Source organism: Macaca fascicularis, chromosome 8 (assembly GCF_037993035.2).
Source record: "Macaca fascicularis isolate 582-1 chromosome 8, T2T-MFA8v1.1".
Classification (NCBI taxonomy): domain Eukaryota; kingdom Metazoa; phylum Chordata; class Mammalia; order Primates; family Cercopithecidae; genus Macaca; species Macaca fascicularis.
In genome coordinates, this window is record NC_088382.1 from 128,361,585 (window position 1) to 128,387,557 (window position 25,973).

Sequence of the window (25,973 nt, forward strand, 5' to 3'; positions counted from 1 at the left end):
TCCACTTTTCCATCTCTGCCACGAAGTGTCTTTGCTGAGGTTACCAAGGTTCTGTGCTCAACACCAAGTCCTTGTAAGTGCCCACGTTGCCAGGCTTTTTGAGGACCGGCTTGTCTCAGAGTGATTCGATTTCGTGTAGGGCATCTAGCATCATTATTTTATTTAAGTTCAGGGGATTCACTCTTTCAGAAGCCTTGGAGCTTCCCTCCCTAGTCATCAGGACGCACCATATCTCCATGTTTCTCCTCTTTAGTTCATTTAACTTAGTTTCATCACATGCTAGAGCTCTGAACTTTAAGTGTCTCTTTAGGAGTTATCATTAGGGAGTTCTCGTGCTTCTGACTGTTGAAGAGGTGGATGGAGGAAGCAACAGTGCAAGCTCTTTTGACTCTGCAACCTGGAATGTAGACCTAAGGATTAGGCCCCGTCACTCTTTTGAGGTGTGGGGATAATACATTTTTTGTTCTTTCATAGGAGATTATCTAGGAGAAAAGAAAGTACCATTCTTTAATCTTTTAATAAGCAGTCTTATTACATTAATTTTTCAACAAATCACCGCATATATGTGGCCTATTGATATGGAAAATAGACAGAATTGGAGATGCTGTGATGGATATGGTTGGTGGCAAGAAGCCCTCCTCAAACCCAGCATCCCCCTAACTTTTGATGGTTCCTCAACTACCTCCAGGAGCCCTGGTGGGTGGCAGGCAGTTGTGGTATCTATAGATCTCAATTTTAAAACCATTTAAAATTGGTATTTCTGATAACGTCTTTTCATATCCACACACATTTATTATGACATTTTGACCTAAGAATGTAAACATGGCTAAAGAGGAGCAGCTCCATTACCAAGCTGGCCAACTTTGGTGCCCTCTGTAACAGAACTGTGGAATATTTGAAAGAAGATTCCTACGAGGCATCCACTTTCTAAATAACGTTCTCAAAGAATAGGGAAGTCCTCTTATGCATTTTAGTTTTTCTTAACAGAAACACATCATTTCTATGATGTTCTTACTTTCCATCAGGCTGAGTTTATGTCAAATAACTGAAATTGAAAGAGAACATGCTTACTATGTGCCAGGTACTTTTTCAAACACATCACATATAGTATTTATTTATTTTTAGTCACAAATACTTAAAAGTGCCAGAAATTTTTCTAAGAATTCAGTGAATATTAACTCATGCACTCTTGCAAAAAACCTTCACAGAGGTACTCCTTTTATCACCTCCATTTTCCAGGTAAGAAAATTAAGGCCCAAAAGGTAAAGAGAACTGTCCAGAGTCACACAGCTAACCAGTGGCAGGCTTCAGGTTTGCACAGTGACAGTCTGGTCCCAGAGTTAAGGTTCTTTACTTCTACATCTACTACTCATGAACAATGCACCTCATTTAATCATCCCTAGGAGGAAAGTAATATATCTCCACTTCACAGAAGATGAAACTGAGGTCCAATGCATTTAAGTATTTGCTTGAAATCATACCACTGCTAACAGGGAGAATATGAAGAATATGAATTCACATTCAGTTATTCAGGGTCAAAAGCCTGTCTTAATAGCAGCGATTGAATCTTTAAGGGATACATTTGCCAAGGTCACACTACTGCTGAAGGCAGAGCCTAAAAGCACACTTGGATCTGTCACCCAAGTCAGTGTTTATACTTCAAAGAATAGACAATAAATTATGAGTTTAGATGTTTTGGGAAACTGCTTAAAATATTTCCCATTTATATGTTATAAAATAATACTAATGATAACTAGAATGTACTATGTTCTATTATTGGTATTAATGTATGTGTACTTTCTAATTTACTAAGATAATACACAGGCATCTTATGAAGATTAACCAACATATAGAAGAATATGAAGAAAGTGAAAATCATCAGAAGCCCCACAGTCTTGGATGACCATAGTTGATACTCTGGTGAGTATTCTTACATTTACTTTCTCTAGGCATTTAATGAATGTACCGTATGTGCAATCATATAATTTTAGGAAAATGGAATCTTACTATAGTTATTATTTGTAACTTGCTTTTATCCATTCATTCCTTCATTCAAAATACTTATTGAAAGCTTAATGTTTATCAAATGATATGCTTGAAACAATATGTTGTGTTCATTTTTCTATTTCAATGAACAGAAATATCAATGTTTTTATGGGTAATAAGTCGCAGTAGTCAGGATAGGCAAGGTTATTCTGTAGTAACAAATTAACCCCTTTCAACTCAGTGGCTTAATGAAAAAAGAATTACTTCTTGCTTACACAGGTGACTGTGGGTCCAGTGTTCCTAAGTGGTGACTCGCAGATCCATACCTCTTCCATCTTATGGTTCTCATCTTGCTGAGGGAATTCTAGTCACTCCAGCAGGGGAAAAGTGCTGGAACATTACACAGAGGGTTCCATGGCCTTGGTCTAAAAATAAAGCCAAAATACTTTGTTCCTGGTCCTCTGACCAGAAGTAGTCACATGGTGCCACCTAACTTCAGGAAGCCTGGGATATATAATCTTCTGTGTGTCTCAGGGAAGGTGAAGAGAACCAGAAATTGGTAATGTCTCCCACCTAAGAATTCTTCTGTGGAATGTATCATTTATTTAGCTAATTTTCTCTGGATTCATAGTTACCATTGTTTCTGTTTTATGAACAACACTTGATGAACATCCTTCCACATGTATTAGATACTCTCACCCATTAATTTCTCAGTTTAGATTCCTGGAGAAGAAATCAATAAGTCAAAAGTATATTTAAAATATTAATATAGGTTCTGGACCTAGACTGCTCATCCATGCTCTTCTTCCATGTAACATAGGGACTTAAAGCCCAGAGAGCATGTTTCCCAGACTCCTTTGGGTTAAAGTTCAGTTTCGAATCCGCTAATGAGAGGCACTCCTGTGAGATGGAGAAGGAAAAGCTGTTATTCTCTGGCAGCAACTTAGGGCTGACACGTGGGTCAACTCAACCACGAAGTTTTCCAATCGCATCTGGGCATCCTCATGAGAACTCCACACATCAGCACTGCCATCAGTGAGGTCATCCGTGTCTCCAGGTGCTCTCTGGAGAATCACCTGTTTCAGTGTTGCAGGGAGCTGAGATATAACTGGTGACTGCCTTGTAATCTTACACTGCTAGATTTCTTGAAAGGAGCCTTCCCAATCTACATTCCTCCAGACTCCAAGCTGTTGTGTAAGCCTCAGTATAAATACTCCATATCATTCCTCTTCTTTCCTAGAATGGCTTCTGTTCTGATTGAACCTTGACTGATATAGCATCTATCGCCAAATTGCTGTTCAGGAAATATGTCCTAAAGAAACTCCCAACAACAGCAGTACATCAGAGTGGTACCTCTACACTGGGGCTTGGTAGGTACGGTCAATATTTTTCAACTTTGGCAAAGTAATACTCAAAACAAAAAAAATTAATAGTGGTTTATATTTGCATTTCTTGAGTTCAAAATATTTATTGTATTTTACTGGTTGTTTTTTCTTCTTTTGCAAACTGTATATTGATGTCTTTGATTATCACACCTCCTCTTTTGACTAACAAATTTTCCTAAATACTCCCCTCTTCAGTACTACTTTTATTTGGCACTACTTTGCCCCTCTTATATTCCAAGGGTAATCATTTGTTTCAGTATATTAGGTCTGGGGAAGAAAGATCGTATGCATGTGAACAAATGACTAAGTCACCAAGTGGGAGACTGCAGCCTGTTAGGGTAATTCCTTCTCTCTGCATCGAAGAGGACAAACACTTTTAAGTACGAAGAGCATGCTAAGGTGGATTATTTTGAATAAAAATAACTTTTAGGGCTTTCTTAATGGTATTTGGTTCTCATTTTCCCCTTTGGTTTCCCCTTTCACTAATGATCCTCTTTTGGTGCGAGTCTGTGACACATCATGTCCTTTAAAGAAGAAAAGAAAATTTCTGCAGATGAAAGTGTTGGCAGGGAGTGGGTTTATGCTGTACTGCTTCTGAGACTCTGAAAGAGAGACTACCATCAGAAAGAGTGGTATTTTCCTTTTGAACCTGAGAGATGAAAAAACAGCAGCAAAAGTAAACTTTAAGCAGAAGAATTGAGGCAAAAATGTCAGATAGCTATGGTCAAATGGTCATAATTTGGCAAGAATTAAAACTGGAAGAGAAGATTAACACTTTGAGGGTGCTTTAGACCCAGGAATGGAAATGAAGACTTACAAATCTATTTGATTGGTGATGGCCCTGAGGAGTTGGCCTGAGATAGATTCTGAGACAAAGTCCACATTTCATTAGAAAGCATCCTGTGGTCACTTAATGATGGCTGCCACAGTTCGGGAAGGTGAGGGAAACAAACAGATGCCACAAATTTATCATTCTCTGATTTAGGATGTGGCTCTCAATTGGTGCTAAGAAATGATCTTTTCTAAGATGAAATTGCATAAAAGTGGACGTTCCCTAATGTCCTAGGAAAAAGGAGGACTTCCTAATGCAGCCTGTCTCCACCCCGAATTCCTCATATCTGTTTGGCTGATGGACACTGGTTGAAGCTGAATACAAAGTCATTTTAATTTATCTGACATAGGAAATTATTAGCACTCTTTTTTCAATTCTACATAGACCATAGCCAGTATCTTATAAGTTCAGACCCACAAGATCCTAAACATAAACTCTCCTTTGAGGAGACTTACTTATTGCTGAAAGACATTGGTGAGTAATGGATGTAGGTTTCATGGTGGATACCTAATCACCAACTAATCCTTGGAGAGTTTCATTAATTCTTTTATGCCAGTTCTGTACTGTTTAATGTTTCCAGACGTTTTAATAAGGAACAAACTAGTATATTAATTCTTTTATTAATTTCACACATATTTCTAGTTCTTACTATGTGCAAAACACTGTTAATTGGGATGGCCATAGAGACATAAGACATGGTTTACATAAGTGAGAAGCTTACACTCATTGGGGGAACAAGGGTGACACAAATGAAAATCTAAACAGTATAAGCAGAAAATTGTAGAAACGTAGAAAATTTGCCATTTGAGTGACAGTGATAATAAAACCTAGAGAAGTCTAGTAGAGGCTATGTGCCTGGGAAATGCTTCACAATAGAAATAGAAATGAAGGCCAGGCATGGTGGCTGATGCCTGTATTCCTAGTACTTAAGGAGGCTGAGGTGGCTGGATTGCTTGAACTCAGGAGTTCAAGACCAGCTTGGGCAACAGAGTGAAACCCCATCTCTATAAAAAAATACAAAAATTAGCAGGGTGTGGTGGTGCCCACCTTGTAGTTCCCGCCTCTCAGAGATGAGGTCATCGCTTGAGCCTGGGGAGGCAGCCTGGGCAACAGAGTGACACCCTGAGGGGGGAAAAAAAAGAGAGAGAGAGAAAGAAAGAAAACATGGATAAAAACAAACAGAATAGAGAGAAATAAGAGACAGTAAGTATATTTCTATTTGGGTTGGGTTGGAAATAGTGTGGCAATATGAAAATGAGCATGTTATGTATCTGCCCAGCTGGAGAGAAAGGTTTCTTGTTGAGAAAATAGTGGAAGAGTTGGAATTGCTCATTCGATGCCTTTGGCTATTTTCGGATGTATCCAGGGGTACGTTAAGTTCACAGTCCTGTGGAATTTCTAAAGTCTTTGGTGCCCTAGGGCTAACTCTGGAGGTCTTGTTCCATTGGAAGTACATCCCTAAAGTTTATCCAACTGGCAGTTCATGCTCCAGAATTATCCCAGACCAACATTTCTCAAACTGCTCTAAAGTATGTTATTAGATATTCTGTTTTAAGAAATCAATGCTAGCCATATTTTTCTTTTTAACATTCATTATAAATAGGTCTGAAAGAAATATTACCACTAAAGAACTTACTCGTGTATCCAAACACCACCTGTTCCCCAGTAACCTATGGACATAAACATTTTTTTAAAAAAGAAATATTAAACTGTACTATTAATACTAAATTATTATATTACTATATTATAATGTTAAACTATGTGTATACATGTAGTTTTTATTTTAATGTATCAGTACATATTCCATATAAAGAATGTCAAGAAGTTGCAGAAGAGACCATGTAACGCATGAAAGCATTATGTTTAATTTTGTTTATGAGTCGCATCTACCAACCTGAGAATCATATTGATATATGTTGCCTATCAAGTGGTTGTTGGACTGTTATATATCTTGTTTTAGAATGTAAATATGTATCTGTGATAGTTAATGTTTATTGACTATTACATATTTATACTATGCAAACTTGTTCCCATGCATCTGTGACTAATAGAAGGTTTTTTAACGTAGCAATCAGAATATAAACATTCTTAAACTGTTTTAAATTGGACCAGACAAAAGGTAGAATACTTCAGAGGAGAGATACTAATCAATGTCTTCAATTTCTTTTAAAACTAGGAACTAAACCTTTCGAATCTAATTAATCATTTTTGGGGCAATCTTATACTAGAATACCAAAATATTTTAGAACATATTATTCTTCCTTTGAAAATGTACTTGCATAGAATAAAATTTTTATACTATGTATCAATTAGCAAAAATTATAGGAATAAACGTGGTGCTACTCCCAATATAAAAATCTGACCTATCAGTGGTTTTCCTCATATGAAATATATATACCATCTATAGTGGGTTGAATGGTGCCCTCTCAGGAGACATGTACACCTGAAACCTGTTGAGTAGGAACATATTTTATAAAAGAGTATCTACAGATATAATTAAGGATCTTCAGATATGACCATTAGGTGAACCCTAAATCCAACGACACATGTCCTTGTAAGAAGGGAAGACACAGACACTGAGAGAAGCCCATATGAAGACAGAGGCAGAGACTGAAGTTACATAGCCCCAAACCAAGACTCTCAAGGATTTCTAGCAGCTACCAGAAGCTAGGAGAGGCATGGAATATAGTCTAAGAGCCTCTAGAGGGAAACAATTATACTAACATCTTGATTTTGAACTTCTTAGCTTCCATAACTGTTGTTTAAAGCCACCAAGTTTTTGGTAATTTGTTACAGCAGATCTAGGAAACTAATATATTACCCATTCCTTCCTTTCTTCCTATCTCCCTTTCTCCCCTTCTTTCTTCCCTTTTTCCTTCCTTCCTTCCTTCCTTCCTTCCTTCCTTCCTTCCTTCCTTCCTTCCTTCCTTCCTTCCTTCCTTCTTTCGTTCATTCCTTCCTTCCTCCCTCGCTCCCTCCCTCCCTCCCTTACTTCCTTCCTACCATCTCATGCACTCAACAAAACTTTCAGTGCCTACTATGTGATAGACAGTGGGCAAGTGGGATTAGAGATGTAACAATAATAATAAAACACCATCTCGAAAACATTGTGCTTTATTACACCTTTTGGGAGATATACAATGTCTTTCTTAATTTTTCTTTATTGTGAATGCGTGTGGCCTCTTCTTCATTCATGTTAGCATCTGAACTCATTCCTGCCAAATGCCACTTTAAATATGAATGCTAATTTATTTGACCATACTTGTGTCAAATGTTGTTCTGCAAATGTTGTACTAGATCTCAGTACTGATCATGCTTCCTGCCGAAGGCATTGTCCAGCCTAGGGAAGGACTGCCTTTGTCTGCACCTACCTGATCACTCCCCAAGCTCTGAGGGATCTGGGAGTCCAGGACTGCTCGCTGTGGCTCCATTTTTGATTTACCCTCCTCCTCTGTGCACCGTGTTGTATTTCCTTCCATCTCCCTTCCCCACCCTCACCCAAATTTCTCCTCTTCTAGCCCTCCGATCTTTGCTTTTTGGATCTTTTGACATAGCCAAATAAAATCCTAACTTTTTACCATGATTTACAAGTACAAAATGCTCTGGGCTCCCTCTCCTGCAACTCCTCTCTTGGCTTACTAGGCGTCAAATGCCCTGTTTTCCTTGATGTTCCTCCAAGATTCCAAGTATGCTCCTCCCTCAATGTGTTTATACTGGTGTCTTTTCTGCCAGGAATGTTCTTCCTGAGACAGTCACGTGGCCCTTTCTCTCACTTCATATAAGTCTCTGCTTAAATGTCACCTCTTCACAGAAGACTCTGCCCAAACTATTCCTAAGGCTGCTGACATAATTTGGATATTTGTCCCCTCCGAATCTCATGTTGAAATGTGATCCTCAGGGTTGAAGGTGGGGCCTAGTGGGAGCTGTTTTGGTCATGGGGTAGATACCTCAAGAATGGCTTGACACCATCCCCATGGTAATGAGTGAGTTCTCTCTCTGAGTTGATGCGAGACCTAGTTGTTTAAAAAGAGCCTGGCACCTCTGCCTCTCTCTCTCTTGCTCCCTCTCTTTGGTTTCCTCTCTCACCTCTCTCATGTGACATGCTGGCTCCCCCTTCACCTTGCACCATGATTGGAAGCTTCCTGGGACCTTCACGAGAAGCAGATGCTGGCACCATGCTTCCTGTACAGCCTGCAGAACCATGAGCCCAGTAAACCTCTCTGAAAAATAAATTACCCAGCCTCAGGTATTTCTTTATAGCAATGCAAAAACAAACTAATGCGCTAATTTAGCCGCTTCACTTGTTCTCATTGCATTTACCACTGCCTGGGATTACAGCATGTATTCGTTTACCTTGTAATTGTCTCCTCACCCAGCGTGTGTGTTTCAGGAAAAGGACTTCATCTGCTTTCTTCACTGCTGCATTTCCAACTTCCACAGCTGCATCTGGCACACAGTAGGCATTCAATAGATATTTGTGAGTGAGTGAATAAGTAAATAAATAAAGTGAGAACAGGCAAATGTGATAAGACAGTGAAGCCCCAGGGCACCTGTGCCCTTCTTTGGTAACACAGTTGTATTGTAGTAACATCTTTCTGGTGGCTTTTTCTTAATCCACATTGTAACTAGCATCATAGTTTACGAAGCACTTTCAAAAGCTCAAGTTCCTTCATGTTCAAAATGGCCCCCAATTTTACAGATGAGGAAATTGAGATCTAGCAAGGTAAGAGATTTAGCAGCTAAGGTCACACAAGTTGTCAATGACAGAGCTGGAATTCAAAACTAGGGTTCTAGACTTCAAATCCAGGGCATTAAAAAAGACAAAGAATGAAAACCAAAACCAACACAACTATGAATAACAAAAAACAAGAAACTTCCACCACAACAGCCTCTCTCTCAAAGGGAAAGCAGTTCCTATGTGGCCCAAATGAGGGTTGGGGTAGTATTTCACGTAACTGTAATCTGCATTAAATTCATCATACAAGGAGGCGTTTATTACTCTAATGCTTAAAATACATCCCTAATGAATACACAGAAGTGCTTTGACTTTCCAAGGCTGATGACGCCATCATGTCTTCTATGGCCATATTTATATCATTGTGGCACTATTTTTTTAAAGATACAGGATTGTTTGTTTTTTTCTTGTACATTTGCTTAAGTTCCTTGTAGATTCTGGATATTAGACCTTTGTCAGATGGATAGATTGCAAAAATTTTCTCTCATTCTGTAGCTTGTCTGTTCACTCTGGTGACAGTTTTGTTTGCCGTGAAGAGGTTCTTTAGTTTAATTAGATCCCATTTGTCAATTTTTGCTTTCGTTGCAATTGCTTTTGGTGATTTCATCATAGTCTTTGCCCATGCCTATATCCTGAATGGTATTGCCTAGATGGGCAAAGGATATGAACAGACACATCTCAAAAAAAGACATACATGCAATCAACAAACATACGAAAAATAGCTCAACATCACTGATCATTGGAGAAATGCAAATTAAAATCACACTGAGATACCATCTCATGCCAGTCAGAATGACAATTATTAAAAAGTCGAGAAACAACAGATGCTGGTGAGGTTGCAGAGAAATAAGAATGCTTTTACACAGTTGGTGGGAGTGTAAATTAGTTCAACCATTGTGGAAGACAGTGTGGTGATTGTGCAAAGATTTAGAACCAGGAAAACCATTTGACCCAGCAATCTCATTACTGGGTATATGCCCAAAGGAATATAAATCATTCTATTATAAAGATACATCCATGTGTATGTTCATTGCAGCACTATTCACAATAGCAAAGGCACCGAATCAACCTAAATGCCCATCAATGATAGAATGGATAAAGAAAATATGGTACATATAAACCATGGAATCCTATGCAGCTATAAAAAGGAATGATATCACGGCCTTTGCAGGGACATGGATGAAGCTGGAAGCCATCATCCTCAGCAAACTAATGCAGGAACGGCAAACCAAACACCACATGTTCTCACTTATAAGTGGAAGCTGAACAATGAGAGCACATGGACACAAGGAGGGGAACAACATTTACTGGGGCCTGTCTGGGGAGGGTGGTGGGGGGAGAGCATTAGGAAAAAGAGCTGTTGCATGCTGGGCTTAATACCTAGGTGATGGGTTGATAGGTGCAGAAAACCACCATGGCACACGTTTACCTATGTAACAAACCTGCACATCCTGCATATGTAGTCCAAAACTTAAAAAAAAAAAAAAGATACAGGGTCATGTGTGCAGGTTTGTTACATGGTTATATTGTGTAATGCTGGGATTCAGACTTCTATTGAACTCATCACCCAAATAGTGAAACTAGCACCCAATAGGTAGTTTTTCAACCCTTTCCTCTCCATCCCTCCCCGCCTTTTGATGTTCCCAGTGTCTAATGTTTCCATCTCTATTTCCGTAAGTACCCATGTTTGTTGTTTAACTCCCACTTATATGTGAGAACATGTAGTTTTTGGTTTTCTGTTTCTGCATTAATTCACTTAGGATCATGGCCTCCCTGTTGCTGTAAAAGATATGATTTAGTTCTTTTTTATGGCTGAATAGTATTCCATGGTATATATACTACAATTCTTTATCCAGTTCACTTGTTACTACAAATGTTGATGGACAGTTAGGCTGATTTCATGATTGTTATTGTGAATAGCATTGTAGTGCTGGCTTGCTTGTGGACAAGGGTGACAGCAACATGAGTGACAACAGCGGCTAACATCCATTGGCTCCATGCCATATGCCAGAGGTTTTGAATTTGTTACTACTAATCCTTACAACCAGTCTGAGATATTACTTTCTGCATTTACAAGTGACAAAACAGATGTGGAGAGATAAAATAACTTTTCCAAAGTGACAGTTAGAAGTAGCATTGCTGATATTGTAATCCTAGTCTGACTCTAAGGCTGAACTTCTAACCATCATGTTAGAGCTTCTATCCTATAGAAATAGACTCAATCCTGGTCACTGTAGATGTTGGCACAATGCAAAGTTTTATATCATTAATCCCTGACAACTACAAGTTTATATTCAATGGAAAATTTTTCACAATACATACTCATACTTGCATATTTCATGCTGTATAACTATTTCTTATTTATTTATTTATTTATTTATTATACTTTAAGTTCTAGGGTACATGTGCACAACGTGCAGGTTTGTTACATATGTATACATGTGCCATGTTGGTGTGCTGCACCCATTAACTCGTCATTTACATTAGGTATATCTCCTAATGCTATCCTTCCCCCCTACCCCCTCTCCACAATAGGACCCGGTGTGTGATGTTCCCCTTCCTGTGTCCAAGTGATCTCATTGTTCAATTCCCACCTATGAGTGAGAACATGCGGTATTTGGTTTTCTGTTCTTATGATAGTTTGCTGAGAATGATGGTTTCCAGTTGCATCCGTGTCCCTACAAAGGACACGAACTCATCCATTTTTATGGCTGTATAGTATTCCATGGTGTATATGTGTCACATTTTCTTAATCCAGTCTGTCACTGATGGACATTTGGGTTGATTCCAAGTCTTTGCTATTGTGAATAGTGCCACAATAAACATACGTGTGCAAGTGTCTTTATAGCAGCATGATTTATAATCTTTTGGGTCTATCCCCAGTAATGGGATGGCTGGGTCAAATGGTATTTCTAGTTCTAGATCCTTGAGGAATCATCACACTGTTTTCCACAATGGTTGAACTGGTTTACAGTCCCACGAACAGTGTAAAAGTGTTCCTATTTCTCCACATCCTCTCCAGCCCCTGGTGTTTCCTGATTTTTTAATGATTACCATTCTAACTGGTGTGAGATGGTATCTCATTGTGGTTTTGATTTGCATTTCTCTGATGGCGAGTGATGATGAGCATTTTTTCATGTGTCTGTTGGCTGTATGAATGTCTTCTTTTGAGAAATGTCTGTTCATATCCTTTGCCCACTTTTTGATGGGGTTGTTTGTTTTCTTCTTGTAAATTTGATTGAGTTCTTTATAGGTTCTGGATATTAGCCCTTTGTCAGATGAGTAGATTGCAAAAATTTTCTCCCATTCTGTAGGTTGCCTCTTCACTCCAATGGTAGTTTCTTTTGCTGTGCAGAAGCTCTTTAGTTTAATGAGATCCCATTTGTCAATTTTGGCTTTTGTTGCTGTTGCTTTTGGTGTTTTAGACCTGAAGTCCATGCCCATGCCTATGTCTTGGATGGTATTGCCTAGGTTTTCTTCTAGGGTTTTTATGGTTTTAGGTCTAACATTTAAGTCTCTAGTTCATCTTGAATTAATTTTCATATAAGGAGTAAGGAAAGGATCCAGTTTCAGCTTTCTACTTATGGCTAGCCAATTTTCCCAGCATCATTTATTAAATAGGGAATCCTTTCCCCATTTCTTGTTTTTGTCAGGTTTGTCAAAGATCAGATGGTTGTAGATGTGTGGTATTATTTCTGAGGGCTCTGTTCTGTTCCATTGGTCTATATCTCTGTTTTGGTACCAGTACCATGCTGTTTTGGTTACTGTAGCCTTGTAGTATAGTTTGAAGTCAGGTAGCATGATGCCTCCAGCTTTGTTCTTTTAGCTTAGGATTGTCTTGGCAATGCGGGCTCTTTTTTGGTTCCATATGAACTTTAAAGCAGTTTTTTCCAATTCTGTGAAGAAACTCATTGGTAGCTTGATGGGGATGGCATTGAATCTATAAATTACCTTGGGCAGTATGGCCATTTTCACGATATTGATTCTTCCTATCCATGAGCATGGTATGTTCTTCTATTTGTTTGTGTCCTCTTTTATTTCACTGAGCAGTGGTTTGTAGTTCTCCTTGAAGAGGTCCTTTACATCCCTTGTAAGTTGGATTCCTAGGTATTTTATTCTCTTTGAAGCTATTGTGAATGGGAGCTCATTCATGATTTGGCTCTCTGTTTGTCTGTTACTGGTGTAGAAGAATGTTTGTGATTTTTGCACATTGATTTTGCATCCTGAGACTTTGCTGAAGTTGCTTACCAGCTTAAGGAGATTTGAAGCTGAGACAATAGGGTTTTCTAAATATACAATCATGTCATCTGCAAACAGGGACAATTTGACTTCTTCTTTTCCTAGCTGAATACCCTTTATTTCTTTCTCTTACCTGATTGCCCTAGCCAGAACTTCCAACACTATGTTGAATAGGAGTGATGAAAGAGGGCATCCCTGTCTTGTGCCAGTTTTCAAAGGGAATGTTTCTAGTTTTTGCCCATTCAGTATGATATTGGCTGTGGATTTGTCATAAATAGCTCTTATTATTTTGAGATACATTCCATCAATACCAAATTTATTGAGAGTTTTTAGCATGAAGGGCTGTTGAATTTTGTCAAAGGCCTTTTCTGCATCTATTGAGATAATCATGTGGTGTTTGTTTTGTCTTTGGTTCTGTTTATATGCTGGATTACATTTATTGATTTGCGTATGTTGAACCAGCCTTGCATCCCAGGGATGAAGCCCACTTGATCATGGTGGATAAGCTTTTTGATGTACTGCTGGATTCAGTTTGCCAGTATTTTATTGAGGATTTTTGCATTGATGTTCATCAGGGATATTGGTCTAAAATTCTCTTTTTTTGTTGTGTCTCTGCCAGGCTTTGGTATCAGGATGATGTTGGCCTCATAAAATGAGTTAGGGAGGATTCCCTCTTTTTCTATTGATTAGAATAGTTTCAGAAGGAATGGTACCAACTCCTCCTTGTACCTCTGGTAGAATTCGGCTGTGAATCTGTCTGGTTCTGGACTTTTTTTGGTTGGTAGGCTATTAATTATTGCCTCAATTTCAGAGCCTGCTATTGGTCTATTCGGGGATTCAACTTCTTCCTGGTTTAGTCTTGGGAGAGTTTAAGTGTCTAAGAAATTATCCATTTCTTCTAGGTTTTCTAGTTTATTTGTGTAGAGGTGTTTACTGTATTCTCCGATGGTAGTTTGTGTTGCTATGGGGTCGGTGGTGATATCCCCTTTATCATTTTTTATTGCGTCTATTTGATTCTTCTCTCTTTTCTTCTTTATTAGTCCTGCTAGCGGTCTAGCAATTTTGTTGATCTTTTCAAAAAACCAGCTTCTGGATTTATTGATTTTTTGGAGGGTTTTTTGTGTCACTATCTCCTTCAGTTCTGCTCTGATCTTAGTTATTTCTTGCCTTCTGCTAGGTTTTGAATGTGTTTGCTCTTGCTTCTCTAGTTCTTTTAATTGTGATGTTAGGGTGTCAATTTTAGATCTTTCCTGCTTTCTCTTGTGGGCATTTAGTGCTATAAATTTCCCTCTACACACTGCTTTAAATGTGTCCCAGAGATTCTGGTATGTTGTATCTTTGTTCTCATTGGTTTCAATGAACATCTTGAGTTCTGCTTTCATTTCGTTATGTACCCAGTAGTCATTCAGGAGGAGGTTGTTCAGTTTCCATGTAGTTGAGCGGTTTTGATTGAGTTTCTTAGTTCTGAGTTGTAGTTTGATTGCACTGCAGTCTGAGAGACAGTTTGTTATAATTTCTGTTCCTTTACATTTGCTGAGGAGTGCTTTACTTCCAACTATGTGGTCAGTTTTGGAAGAAGTGTGATGTGGTGCTGAGAAGAATGTATATTCTGTTGATTTGGGGTGGAAAGTTCTGTAGATGTCTATTAGGTCCACTTGGTGCAGAGTTGAGTTCAATTCCTGGATATCGTTGTTAACTTTCTGTCTCGTTGATCTGTCTAATGTTGACAATGGGGTGTTAAAATCTCCCATTATTATTGTATGGGAGTCTAAGTCTCTAAGGACATGCTTTATGAATCTGGGTGCTCCTGTATTGGGTGTATACATATTTCAGATAGTTAGCTCTTCCTGATGAATTGATCCCTTTACCATTATGTAATGGCCTTCTTTGTCTCTTTTGATCTTTGATGGTTTAAAGTCTGTTTTATCAGAGACTAGTATTGCAACCCCCGCTTTTTTTTGTTCTCCATTTGCTTGGTAAATCTTCCTCCATCCCTTTATTTTGAGCCTATGTATGTCTCTGCGTGTGAGATGGGTCTCCTGTATACAGCAAACTGATGGGTCTTGACTCTTTATCCAATTTGCCAGTCTGTGTCTTTTAATTGGACCATTGAGTCCATTTACATTTAAAATTAATATTGTTATGTGTGAACTTGATCCTGTCATTATGATATTAGCTGGTTATTTTGCTCGCTAGTTGATGCAGTTTCTTCCTAGCATCGATGGACTTTACATTTTGACATGTTTTTGCAATGGCTGGTACCTGTTGCTCCTTTCCATGTTTAGTGCTTCCTTCAGGATCTCTTGTAGGGCAGGCCTGGTGGTGACAAAATCTCTATGCATTTGTTTGTCTGTAAAGGATTTTATTTCTCCTTCACTGATGCATTTTTTGAATTTCCAGCTTTTCTACCCTGCTTTTTCCCCATCTTTGTGGTTTTATCTGCCTTTGGTCTTTGATGATGGTGACGTACTGATGGGGTTTTGGTGTGGGTGTCCTTTCTGTTTGTTAGTTTTCCTTCTAACAGTCAGAACCCTCAGCTGCAGGTCTGTTGGAGTTTGCTTGAGGTCCACTCCAGACCCTGTTTGCCTGGGTATCAGCAGCCGAGGCTGCAGAAGATAGAATATTGCTGCACAGTGAGTGTTGCTGTCTGATTCTTGCTCTGGAAGCTTCATCTCAGGGGTGTACCCCGCCGTGTGAGGTGTGAGGTGTCGGTCTGCACCTAGTCTCCCACTTAGGCTACTCAGGGGTTGGGGACCCACTTGAGCAGGCAGTCTGTCTGTTCTCAGATCTCAGCCTTCGTGCTGGGAGATCCACTGCTCTCTTCAAAGCTATCAGACAGGGACATTTACATCTGCAGAGGTTTTTGCTGCTTTTTATTTAGCTATGGCCTGTCCCCAGAGGAGGGGTCTACAGAGGCAGGCCGACCTCCTTGAGCTTTCTCCCAGTTGCAACTCAAGTTGGGAGCTGGAGGCTGGAGCTGTTCCTATTCGGCCATCTTGGGAGCGCCCCCAACTATTTCTTCCCGATGGCTTTGTTTATCCACTTAAGCCTCAGCAATGGCGGGCGCCCCTCCCCCAGCCTCGCTGCTGCTTTGCATTTAGATCTCAGACTGCTGTGCTAGCAAAGAGGGAGGCTCTGTGGGCATGGGACCCTCTGGGCAAGGTGTGGGATGTAAAATCCTCGTGTGCTGTTTGCTAAGATCTTTGGTAAAGCACAGTATTAGGGTGGGAGTTACCCGATTTTCCAGGTGTTGTGTGTCTCAATTTCCTTTGGCTAGGAAAAGGAGTTCCCTTCCCCCTTGCACTTCCCAGGTGAGGCGATGCCTCACCCTGCTTCAGCTCTGGCTGGTCGGGCTGCACCCACGCACCAGCGCCAACTGTCCGACATGCCCCAGTGAGATGAACTCGGTACCTCAGTTGAAAATGCAGAAGTCATCCATCTTCTGTATCACTCAAGTTGGGAGCTGGAGGCTGGAGCTGTTCCTATTCGGCCATCTTGGGAGCGCCCCCAACTATTTCTTAAAGTTCTTCTTAAAGTTACAATTTGAGGAATCGGGCTAAAAAATGTAAAGTATACATCAGTTTGTAGATTACAATTCTCCTATTTCTTTCTCCCAGTTGCAAATAAGAAAGACAAGTCTTTTGAGCATATGTGTAGTTTCAGAGAATGAATACATTTTAAACTAAAATATACCACAGTTTAATAAGACTTGCCCAGAAAACGTTTTGATTTTTATTGTTGCTGAGACTCTGTCTGTTCAAATCAGATAAAGGATTTAAGCCATTTATAATTAGATCCCCAGTCCGCTCACTGGATCTTCGCAAATTTAGGCGAGGTGGTAAAAAATAATCTTTCTTTTCTGATGTGACAGCCTTTGCAGAAATTGGAAGAAGAATATGACTAAACTGAAGCTGAGACATTATAAAGGGGCTCACCAGTAAGGAGTTGGGCTGCAATAATATACATTTAAAAAAAAAAAAAAAGGCAACATATACGTATTCCATTCCACAAACAAAGCAATAAACACTGAATTTTGATCTGCTGCCCAAGTCATGTTTTCAGAGACCTTGACCATTACTTTGGTCACCAGTCATATCCATCCTTAGGATCAATGCAAAGATTATGTGAATATCACACTTGAGAAAGACCAGAATGGGTTCTTCTTCCATTATCTCTTCTTTGTCTTCACAACCTAGTTTATCTACTTCTTTATTTTTATTGACTGGCATAAAATATTCTTAATTTCATGGAAACATTTGAATGAGTTACAACAAATCCAAACAAGTTATTATACACCAATTATGACTATTGACCTAGACTTTTTATAATAGTTTTCCATAAAAATATAAACTCACATCAAAATTTTAGCCTGGATCTATGAAATAGAGGAGTAGTAGAAATAAGATTAAGTTCGATCTGATTTCTGATGTCTTGCTTTCCTTTTTTAGCTTGGAGGCTTTGAATTGGAATCACTGTTGTAGGTACCTTCTGCAACAAAGGTACAAGGCATAGCAAACCAATGACACCAAAACCAGCCAAGCTATTTGTGTTCTAAGCCCAGGTTATTGTAGATATGACTTCCTATTTAGTTCTTTAAGATGTTACAAATCAGCTTAGTTCTTCTGAAAGTATGGCTTTAGGAAATGGCAAACATGAAACTATTTCTACAGGCAAAGGTGAAAGACCAGAGCTATCCAATACAAATTTCTGCCTGGTTGGGAATGTTTGCTTTCTGTGCTGTTCCAATACAGTAGCCACTAAATTCATGTGCCTTTTGGGCACTCAAAATGTAGCTAGTGTGATTAAGGAACACTAATTTAATTTTATATTTAAGTTTAAATAGCCACATGTATGGCTAGTAGATACTGTTAGTGCAGACTTAACCTGGTATCATTCACACAACATGTATGCTCCAAGACCAAATATTAGAATTCTTATACTTAAATTAAGTGAATTGGTCAAATTTCTGTTGCAAATTAAGAAGCATCATCATAGAGGCAGTTTGTTGACAACCGAAGGTCTTATTCTTCACAGACCTCTTGGTTAGGCCTGTTCCTCCAGGTTGTCTTTACTTTGTTCTTGATTGGGGTGCGGGGTGGGGAGAGAGTGAATATGTAACTCTCCATGTGAGTGTGATTTCTAGGGTGCTGTGGCAATTTTCTATTAGAGAACCTCCTAGACTGAAATTTGCTTGCATCTGAGGTTTATAATCAATATGCTACACACTTATCTGATTTTTCAATCCTTTCATAGAATGATTATATCCTGTGACTTACCACTGAATGTTTTTTGCAGAAAATAAGTAAATAACCTTCTCAAGGTTACAATTTTTCAAAAAAAATTGCTGTTTCAAATCTTAGAAATTCTATGTGTTAGTCATTAGGGCACTGCCTCAGGTATTTCTGGTTTATTCTCTTCTGGTTAAAGTTGTACTTTCAAACCGTATCCTGGTTGGATGGGGCCATGTGACCATTCTGGCTGATGACTTCTTAGATGAAGCTACTTCAGCTATTTCACACCACTTTCAAGCCAAGCATTTATAGCTGGTGCAGGACACTGTAGAGCTCTCTTTTTCCTCTGGCACGGCAACTGGCAATGTTAAAGATGGTGCCCATTCCATCAACCTGGGACCCTGGATGACTAAAATGAGCTTGAGCTGAAACCTCTGTCACTTGTAATGGACATATAAAACAGAAGATAAATAAGTCTTTGGTATTTCAAGTCAGTAGGCTGATACATATTGAAGTGAGAGCTAAAGTAAGTATTGTGAATAGAAAATAGGAAAAATAGGTGAAAATAGCAGTGGAACTCTGGGAGGGATAAATTATCAGAAGTTGAATTCAACTGATCTCATATTTGTCAACAACCTGCATGGTACTAGATGAGGACATCAAATAAGCTTGGAAACCTTTGTGAAACAGCCCATTTGTAGAGCCCTGGATGAAATGTTTTCTAAATAAACATCAGTGCACTTTTCTTTACGTAGTGACATAGGTGCTGACTGTCAATGATGGGGCCCCAGGAGCTTCAGAATAAATTGTTCCCATGTTAAAAGGCTATGCAGACAGCACCTTGACCTGTAGCCAAGATCAGTTGAAGAGAGTCTACTGGATCAGCAGACTTATGTTTTGATGAGCATTTCTTAATTTCAAAGAGCAATCTAAACAATGGAAAGAAGATAAATGGCTAGAGATAGGATGTTGGCAAAGATATACATGGAATTTCACACAATTCCTATTTCTCATCCTAAAGCCTAGGCTTGACATTTGTCTAACAATGCTCATGCTAACAGATCTAATAGACTCTAAGGCATATGGTGATAAAATCCGGGTATTTTTATAATTAAACTCTAGTTTCATTAATATGATCTATTGAAGGAATCACATAAATTGTTCTTTTCAGGAAGAAACATAAAAATTATTTTGCATCACATTCAGTGCTTTAGGTATAATGTACTCTTAGTGATTAATTACTATCAATAATACTAATTAATAGTAACTAATTATGGATATGATTTACTGTAACACTCTTACTAATGGTGTCATTTATAACAACAATAATAATGGTAATAATTAATAGCTCTTATATTGATGCCCTTTCTATTCCTGTGTCACTGTAGTAAATGTTATATATGAATTATCTCACTTAGTCCTAAAACACTTTAATTTCTACTTTTAAAAAAAGGAGATAATTTCTGAAAGTTTAGGGAACCTGCTGCCGGCCAAACTGCTCACAAGTGATTGAGCTCATATTTGAAGTTTGGGCTGTATGAATCCAAGAACTATGTTCCTAATGTTACACAAAATACCTCTTTTTTAGGGCTAAGATTTAGAATATAAAATTTAATATGACGTAAACCTTAACTGTATTTAGGCTACCTTTTTACATAGGGGCACCACAAATTAAAATAATTGAGAAATAAATTTAAAAAACAATTTTAATTTCTATACTGAGAATATTGCTACTGAGAATATTTTTTAATGAGAATATTGAGGACACATGTTTATGACGTGTTCACATGTTCCTAAATGCAGCTTCAAGGACCCTGAGTGTGTCTGACCAGGGGTAGGCTTATCTGGAAATTTCTACTTCTTCATATATCTCTCTGGATTTACAGATAATGATTTAGCAGGCAGGCAAACGGCTTTCTTGTACTACCTCTGGGCAATTATGAGACCTGAGACAAGTTTCCACACCTTCTTGGATTTCATTTTCACTCATTTGTAAAATTCGGGATGGGCTGACTCTGAGGTCGTTCCAGTGTTAATATTCTCTTATGTCTCTCTCTCTCTTACATCCTGATGTCGCAAAACTTCTTTTTAACTGACAGCTGAATCTGTAGATGGGCCAGCCAGAAATTTTCCTGGGGTACCAATTTATAAGGGTATGTGGTGGATTCATAGTATATCAGTTTTGCTAAGCTGGAACTGATTGTCCCAGAATTCCCTTCCATATATAGCGCCAGGATGGGTGAACCACAAAAGTTGTGTGAACAAGAGTGAAAAGGGGGAAGTGAAACAGCAGTTACATTCCTTTTACGTCCAAGAGTCCAAGAGGTCAGTGCCAGCCAGGCCATGAAGTGCTGTTGCCTCTAATGCACGTTGTCTTTTCTTTGCTGGCTTACCTGTGGGCATGTAGAACTCCAACCCTCTTTCAGTTTTTCTGGCTCATGGGTCAGGTATAGGTTTAGCTCTGTGACAAAGCGGGCCACTCCTTCATTTCACTCCCATCACCCAAGTGAAAGGCTCAGAGGCAGTGAGAGTCCCATGCAGATTCTCATCCATTCTCATGGGTTCCAGCCCAGCCCTGCAGGGTTCCTTTAGAGTTTGCTTCTTCCATTTCACATTCTTCCATGCCCAACTGCCAGCCCCAGCTGACTTTCCCAGCTGCAGAAGCCATAGCTCAATAGATTCTTTAGCCCACAATCGTCTAAGACCAAATACCTATAATAAATCTCTTATTATATAAATCTCCTAGTGGTTCTGCTTCTCTGATCAAACCCTGACTAATATACGTTGCTGAAACAGCTTTGGGGAGAGAATTAGATGGAGAAAATAGCATCTAGCTGAGCTCTTGTCAGGAAAATAATGTGTGTGATTGAACAGGATTTTTGTTAAGCTATTTTGGGGGACTGTTTAAATGAGAAAACTGGGGTAACAAATTGTGTTTAACTAAGCTGCCTTTTAAGAAAGGGAGTCTAGTTCAGTTCAGGCTTCTGTTTTTCATCTGAATGAGGATACAAGTTAGAGGGTCAGAACTAAATTGGCCAGGATGCTCCAGTGACCTCCTTTCTTTAGGCAGAGCTCCGAATCTTCTCCAAACACATAGTTAAATCTATTTTAAGACTAGTGGCTTAAAGGGCTTTCAAATTATTAGGCTGCCGGAGGCAACTTCATGTCTTGTATCTCTGAAAGCCAGTTGCTATTTCTACTTCACCAATGCCCTAAGCTCTGTGATAATTTTTTTTTTTTTAATGGCACCTTTTACAACAATTAAGAAAGCAAATTTTCTTCTGCTTTTGGAGTATTAGGATGAACAGTTTAGCCCTACTCTGCAGTAAACCACTCTCAAACACCTTCTATTCTTTCAGACATAATATGAGTTTCTTTGTCCGCTCATTGAAGAGTGAGGATTATAAAAGTTTTTTTTTCATGTGGCTAGGCTATGGTGCCCACTTGCTGGGTCAAATAGCAATCTAGATGTTTCTGTGAAGGTATTTTTAGATGTCAGTAGACTCTTGGGACTTCTTGTACAATCAATATTTTGTTTCTTGGTTTGAGTAAACCTTCAAAAGTTTCAAATTCCAGGAAAATAATATAGGAATTGTGAGGCTTAGGCATCCCTCATTGCATGGTGCTAATTCAATTAGTTCTTTTGTCCTGTCACCAACAGAAGTTTTGAAAGATTGTGGAGGAGGAAAATTCACAAATTTAACTTTAATAGCATACGTTAAAATAAACATAATGACGGTGAATCATGATAGAAATTTGGACACTCACTTTTTTGTGTGATTTAAGGAGCTGTTCACCCTCAGGGGTGAATGGCAATTAAAGACATGTAGAGTAATCTTGCAACACTTTACAAACATTTATGCATTGGCAGAAATTGTGTTTTGCCTGTAAAAATTTCAGTGACCTCTTTATTCTCTTTCTCAGGTTTTCTAGAGTCCGTGTTTATAATAGACTAACCAGCTCCCTCAGCCTTTCCATCCAATGTGGACAAAAACATAAAAGGAATTGAAAAGCAAGGCGAAGTATGCTGGTAGTCCTAGGCCTATCGTTTAGTAATAATACCATATTTTCTTTTTTTCTAGCACTTGGTGCTTTGTGCACATCACTTCTGCATCTGTTGTCTCATGTGACAGTTAATTTTTATGTGTTGACATGGCTAGGCTATGGTGCCCAGTTGCTGGGTCAAATAGCAATCTAGATGTTTCTGTGAAGGTATTTTTAGATGTCAGTAGACTCTGAGTAAAGCAGATTACCCTTATAATGTGAGTGGCCCTCAGCCAGTCAGTTGAAGGTCTTGAGATCAAAGACAGAGGTCCCTCGAAGAGAAAAGAATTCTGTCTCCAGACTGTCTTCAGCCTCAAGGCTGCACCATCAACTTTTACTGGAATTTCTGGGGTGCCATCCTGCTCTACAGATTTTGGACTTGCCACCCCCCCACAATTTGTGAGCCTATCCCTTAAAATAAATCTATCTACAGCTATGCCTTTCATACATATACCCCTATCTTTATCTTCATCTCTCTCTCTCTAAGATTTATCTCCTAGTGGTTCTGTTTCTCTGGAGAAATCTGACTTATACAGGTCACTTAAAAACCACTTCATCAGAAAGATGGGTAAGAGCATTGCCTTTTGAGTCAAAAAGTTCTAGGGGTTAAATTCTGGCTTTGCAACTTACCAACTTTCTGATCTGTGAGAATTAAAAAAAAACTTTTATAATCCTCACTCTTCAACAGCTGTAAAATAGGAATAATAAAAATAACATTCGTTAGAATTTTACTATATGCCAAACAGTGTATTAAATGCCTCACACGCATTATTTCATTTTAGCAACAACCCTATTAAGCAGTGAGTGTGGCTGGCCACACTGGCATCTTAGGCAGTCACCATTTGAATCTTAGGCAGTCACTTATCTGTAAGGAACTGATCTCCCTCCTACCGACCCCACCTGTGTACATGCTCTTGTGTGATGAGCAGGTGTCAAGGTATCAGCTCCGCTCTCCCATGAGTGACTCAGACCCCTGCTATTCACTGTGCTGGTCTCTCCAGCAGTCATGGGGGTTGGTGGTTTTACCTGATTTATCCCAGATCCAAATTCTACCGTTTACTTGAACATTTACCTGAGCTTATTAAATAGATCTCACCATCATCGAAGAAAAAATGGCAAATAAATCTCATTCACTTTTCCCTGAAGCTGGTTCAGACTGCAGAAATCTCTTATATTATCCAGTAGTGGGCTCTGATCACATCTGGGATTGAAGATGCTCCAGCTGCTTTTCTCTCTAAGATCAAAGTTATTTTTTGACAACACATGCTGACGAATCCAAACCGATGCCAGTAACTGTTTATAGTTTCTCTGGGTGCAAACATAAATATTTTAGACGACTGCATCCATTTCCTATCACTGTGGCAGAACCCATTTCTCTTATTCTAAAGGAACTGAAAATTGTTAGACCTCTCACCTCCTGTGTGTTCAGAAAGCCAGACTTCTCTCTTTTCTGCCAATATTCCAAGACCCTAAGAGGCCTCCATAGAAAACTTACAGTTACATTCACAAGAGTGAGCATCATATTGATGCTATGTTGCTTTTTTTATTTTCCTAAGTCTACTATGCAGTGTTTCTCCCTACATTCCCCATTTCTATTTTCAATTTTGTATGTATTGGACTGGACAATATACCAGAGATGTCACTCAGTTTCTATTCCTAAGTAAGAACTTAACTTCCTAGATATTCTTTCTAACCCTCAAATCGCTTTTAAAAAACCGGATCATAAATAACAGCTATTTTCAAAGTTCTCTTATATGCATTACCTCATTTAATGCACAAAATTTTCCAAAAGGAAATTACTCATAAATTCATTCTTAGAGATGTTATTCCACATACCCCAAGTCAGACTGATGAAGAGTGGCGGGGCTGGATGTAATAGAGTTTCATTGCCCATAAGCAGGGCCTGGGAGCGTGTGACCACCCCGATGGCTCTTAGCCAACACCTGCCTGGGCTGGATTGTGAAATCCCAGCATCCTTGATTTAGATTGAGATGATTTTGAGGGGTAACTTCCACTCCAGCATGCCCCTTTGGGACTGGACTGTATTTTTCCTCATCAAACCTTTTGCTTGAGGTCATGCCCTTGCTTGGCTTCTTCCCTACTTTGTTTTCCTTCTTTTGGTCCCTTAAAAGTTTCCTGGGGATCCCATTCTTAATGAACAACTTGCACACAAATTCTTTCTCAGGAGCTGATACTGGGTATCCTCACCTAAGACACCAACCAATAGTGCTTGATATCAGAGCTCAAGCTCTTACACATGATCCAATTTGAGATTCATCCTAAAATGGTGCCAATTATTCTTCCTTATAAGAGAAAACCTTAATTATAGGCAAATGTAATTAGATGGATAATGTGCACACACATTCCTTCCTTTACTGTGTTTTTATTAAGTACTTAATAGGTGCCAGATTTAATCTAGGTACTGGTGATACAATGTTAAATGAGATAGCAAAGTCTCTATTCTCATGGCTTTACATTCTAATACTAGAATATAAGTAAAAAGGAAAAAAGGAACAAGATAATTGCTGATAGGATCAGTGGTATGAAGCAAGTAAAATGGAGTTATGAAGTAGCAGAAGGGAAAGGGCTGATTTTCACAGGGTTCTCAGGAATGTGTACTGGCATGAGGCAGTGATATTCTCTGTGACACTGAAATGAAAAGAAGGAGCTGGATGTGCAAGAATATGGTGCCATACAGAGAAATAAGTAAATCTGAACTCCTAAGTGGGAGCAGCCTTGGAGAGTTGAAAGAACAGAGAGAAGGCCAGAGTGCCTGCGGAATATTGAGAGGTGGGAAGGAAGGAAGCTGAAGAGAGTGAAGAATAAGTGGAGGCAAGATTATGGAAGGGCTTTGTAAACCATGCTATGGGGTTCAGGTTTTATTCTCTGGGTCATCCCTGGAGGTTTATAGTTTAGAAAGATCATTCCAACTGTGCTGCTGAGAATTGAAGATGAAGAGACAAAAGTGGATGCAGGGACCATTAACCAGGGTATGGCTGATAAAGAAAAATGGAAGTGGCCTGGACTCTCGGACTCTGCTGGCCCCTGTAGATATACAGACTGAGATAGCTTTGGATTTTCAGGTAGGGCTGCCAAGGCATGGAGACAGATTGGGTTTGGTGAGTGAGAGGGTAGAGCTTGCGAGGATTATTTTGTGCATTTGGGGTTCAAGGAACTGAGCAGATGTGTGGCCATTTATAAGATGGGGAAGCCTGGGGGAGAAACAGCTTTGGGGATAAGAAAAATTACATTTGTGTAAGCGTAGAAATATAATAGTTATTATATACCCTTGGTTTTATAAAATTCAAAATGTGATTCAGTTCCCATAACCTTTAATGAAGAAATTTGTGTTGATTAACAGCAGACAGTGCCTTCAGTGTTAACTTTATTGCTTCTACAATGAATAAAGTCATTCCAAGAAGTTTAGTTTTATTCCGCTATCAGGGTGTTCTCTATGGGAAATTATTCCCTGTTGTCTATTCACAATTATACAAGGTCCCATTCTTTGACATGGAAATAAG

General features: G+C 39.0%; 1 long non-coding RNA gene across 2 annotated transcripts in view; it reads left to right on the top strand.

Annotated features, from left to right (window-relative positions):
* Positions 1-25,973, top strand: part of LOC102117305 (uncharacterized) — a 265,757-nt gene that overhangs the window by 93,408 nt on the left and 146,376 nt on the right. For both annotated transcript variants that reach the window (XR_001493120.4, XR_012416613.1), the window contains exons 2-3: positions 1,814-1,920; positions 3,227-3,356. This is a non-coding gene — a long non-coding RNA (uncharacterized lncRNA). The remainder of the gene's footprint in view (positions 1-1,813; positions 1,921-3,226; positions 3,357-25,973) is intronic.